We start from the raw sequence: 5,000 nt of genomic DNA on the forward strand, positions 1-5,000 counted from the left end.
TTTCTTATTTGAAAATTATACACAAATACACAAAACATAAAAACATTTACAATATACACAACAATTTTTCTATGTTTCTTTCTTTATTATATTTTTTTTCATTATATTTCATTTCTATTGTGTGATTTTGTAATGGATTTTTTTAATTTTTGTTTTGGTATCGTGAAAAGAATTTTCGTTCTCTATACATATTATTATTTAATTATTATGTAAGAACGATATTTCTTCTTATATTGGCAAAATTTTCAAATAATATCATTCTATACATTTTACTTTATTTCAATGCATATAGTAATATATATACCTTTTTTTAAGAGTATATACATTTTTTTCTTGATTTGAAATTAATAATTTCAAATTCTATTATATTTATTTCAATAATAAATATATGATAAAAAGTATTTTCGGGTGCAACACATTAATATTTTATTTTATTTAAAAACCATCCTTTTACACATATATTTTATGAGTAAATATTAGAATAGCTCACAAATAAAACTAAAATATTGTTTAATATTTATTTCTACAATATGTTAGTATAGAATAATAGATTTTTTATGTTTTTGTATAAAACAAAATCTATTTCTATTTAAACTAACTGTAGGAAACCAGGAATAAAAAACGCTCATTATATACAATATGTTAGTACAGAATATAGAGTTTTGTATAAAACAAAATCTATTTCTATTTAAACTAACTGTATAAAAACCAGGAATAAAAAACGCTCATTATATACAATATGTTAGTACAGAATATAGAGTTTTGTATAAAACAAAATCTATTTCTATTTAAACTAACTGTATAAAAACCAGGAATAAAAAACGCTCATTATATACAATATGTTAGTACAGAATATAGAATTTTGTATAAAACAAAATCTATTTCTATTTAAACTAACTGTATAAAAACCAGGAATAAAAAACGCTATTATATACAATATGTTAGTACAGAATATAGAGTTTTGTATAAAACAAAATCTATTTCTATTTAAACTAACTGTATAAAAACCAGGAATAAAAAACGCTCATTATATACAATATGTTAGTACAGAATATAGAGTTTTGTATAAAACAAAATCTATTTCTATTTAAACTAACTGTATAAAAACCAGGAATAAAAAGGCACACAAAATCAACTTTCATTTTCATATTTACTTAAAAATACATATAAAGTAAAAAATATTTCCATATAAATACTAAGTAAATAAAGTCATACAAGTATGAAAATTTTCATACAAGTACTAAATACATAAATCATATAAGTATAGTAATATTCATACTTATAAGTATTTAAAAACAATTTCTTACTAATAAACTAACATAATGAATTCAAATATATAAAAGTATAATACATTTCCTAGCAGTAAAAAATTTTCATATAAGTACTAAATGTATAAAGTCTATGAAGTAATAAATTTTCATATAAGTACTATTTCAGTATATGTCAATTTGAGCAGATTTGTGCAAATTTGTTATAAATGTTCTCTCCCATGTTGACGTTACCAACCCGAAAATATATGGAAAAATTCTTTTAACCTATTTAAAATTTAAAAACTCATATATACGTGGGTAATTTATATCATTTTCAAATATCGTCATGGTCATAATACAACTAATAACATCAAAAGTATTTTTACAATCGATTTTTTTTTTAAATTTTTAACTTGTATGACTTCATATTTAATACTTATATGAAAATTTATTACTTCATAGACTTTATACATTTAATACTTATATGAAAATTTATTACTTCATAGACTTTATACATTTAATACTTATATGAAAATTCATTACTTCATAGACTTTATATTTTTTATACTTATATAAAAATTTATTACTTCATAGACTTTATATTTTACTTCATAGACTTTATACATTTAATACTCATATGAAAATTTATTACTTCATAGACTTTATATATTTACTACTTATATGAAAATTTATTACTTCATAGACTTTATACAATTAATACTTATATGAAAATTTATTACTTCATAGACTTTATACAATTAATACTTATATGAAAATTTATTACTTCATAGACTTTATACAATTAATACTTATATGAAAATTTATTACTTCATAGACTTTATACAATTAATACTTATATGAAAATTTATTACTTCATAGACTTTATACATTTAATACTTATATGAAAATTCATTACTTCATAGACTTTATATTTTTTATACTTATATAAAAATTTATTACTTCATAGACTTTATATTTTACTTCATAGACTTTATACATTTAATACTTATATGAAAATTTATTACTTCATAGATTTTATATATTTACTACTTATATGAAAATTTATTACTTCATAGACTTTATACATTTAGTACTTATATGAAAATTTATTACTTCATAGACTTTATACAATTAATACTTATATGAAAATTTATTACTTCATAGACTTTATACAATTAATACTTATATGAAAATTTATTACTTCATAGACTTTATACATTTAATACTCATATGAAAATTTATTACTTCATAGACTTTATATATTTACTACTTATATGAAAATTTATTACTTCATAGACTTTATACAATTAATACTTATATGAAAATTTATTACTTCATAGACTTTATACAATTAATACTTATATGAAAATTTATTACTTCATAGACTTTATACAATTAATACTTATATGAAAATTTATTACTTCATAGACTTTATACAATTAATACTTATATGAAAATTTATTACTTCATAGACTTTATACATTTAATACTTATATGAAAATTCATTACTTCATAGACTTTATATTTTTTATACTTATATAAAAATTTATTACTTCATAGACTTTATATTTTACTTCATAGACTTTATACATTTAATACTTATATGAAAATTTATTACTTCATAGATTTTATATATTTACTACTTATATGAAAATTTATTACTTCATAGACTTTATACAATTAATACTTATATGAAAATTTATTACTTCATAGACTTTATACAATTAATACTTATATGAAAATTTATTACTTCATAGACTTTATACAATTAATACTTATATGAAAATTTATTACTTCATAGACTTTATACAATTAATACTTATATGAAAATTTATTATTTCATAGACTTTATACAATTAATACTTATATGAAAATTTATTACTTCATAGACTTTATACAATTAATACTTATATGAAAATTTATTACTTCATAGACTTTATACAATTAATACTTATATGAAAATTTATTACTTCATAGACTTTATACAATTAATACTTATATGAAAATTTATTACTTCATAGACTTTATACAATTAATACTTATATGAAAATTTATTACTTCATAGACTTTATACAATTAATACTTATATGAAAATTTATTACTTCATAGACTTTATACAATTAATACTTATATGAAAATTTATTACTTCATAGACTTTATACAATTAATACTTATATGAAAATTTATTACTTCATAGACTTTATACAATTAATACTTATATGAAAATTTATTACTTCATAGACTTTATACAATTAATACTTATATGAAAATTTATTACTTCATAGACTTTATACAATTAATACTTATATGAAAATTTATTACTTCATAGACTTTATACATTTAATACTTATATGAAAATTCATTACTTCATAGACTTTATATTTTTTATACTTATATAAAAATTTATTACTTCATAGACTTTATATTTTACTTCATAGACTTTATACATTTAATACTTATATGAAAATTTATTACTTCATAGACTTTATATATTTACTACTTATATGAAAATTTATTACTTCATAGACTTTATACATTTAGTACTTATATGAAAATTTATTACTTCATAGACTTTATATTTTACTTCATAGACTTTATACATTTAATACTTATATGAAAATTTATTACTTCATAGACTTTATACAATTAATACTTATATGAAAATTTATTACTTCATAGACTTTATACAATTAATACTTATATGAAAATTTATTACTTCATAGACTTTATATATTTACTACTTATATGAAAATTTATTACTTCATAGACTTTATACATTTAGTACTTATATGAAAATTTATTACTTCATAGACTTTATACAATTAATACTTATATGAAAATTTATTACTTCATAGACTTTATATATTTACTACTTATATGAAAATTTATTACTTCATAGACTTTATACATTTAGTACTTATATGAAAATTTATTACTTCATAGACTTTATACAATTAATACTTATATGAAAATTTATTACTTCATAGACTTTATACAATTAATACTTATATGAAAATTTATTACTTCATAGACTTTATACAATTAATACTTATATGAAAATTTATTACTTCATAGACTTTATATATTTACTACTTATATGAAAATTTATTACTTCATAGACTTTATACATTTAGTACTTATATGAAAATTTATTACTTCATAGACTTTATACAATTAATACTTATATGAAAATTTATTACTTCATAGACTTTATACAATTAATACTTATATGAAAATTTATTACTTCATAGACTTTATACAATTAATACTTATATGAAAATTTATTACTTCATAGACTTTATACATTTAATACTTATATGAAAATTTATTACTTCATAGACTTTATACAATTAATACTTATATGAAAATTCATTACTTCATAGACTTTATATTTTTTATACTTATATAAAAATTTATTACTTCATAGACTTTATATTTTACTTCATAGACTTTATACATTTAATACTTATATGAAAATTTATTACTTCATAGACTTTATATATTTACTACTTATATGAAAATTTATTACTTCATAGATTTTATACATTTAGTACTTATATGAAAATTTATTACTTCATAGACTTTATACAATTAATACTTATATGAAAATTTATTACTTCATAGACTTTATACAATTAATACTTATATGAAAATTTATTACTTCATAGACTTTATACAATTAATACTTATATGAAAATTTATTACTTCATAGACTTTATATATTTACTACTTATATGAAAATTTATTACT

Source organism: Bactrocera oleae, unplaced genomic scaffold (assembly GCF_042242935.1).
Source record: "Bactrocera oleae isolate idBacOlea1 unplaced genomic scaffold, idBacOlea1 ctg00000011.1, whole genome shotgun sequence".
Lineage (NCBI taxonomy): Eukaryota > Metazoa > Arthropoda > Insecta > Diptera > Tephritidae > Bactrocera > Bactrocera oleae.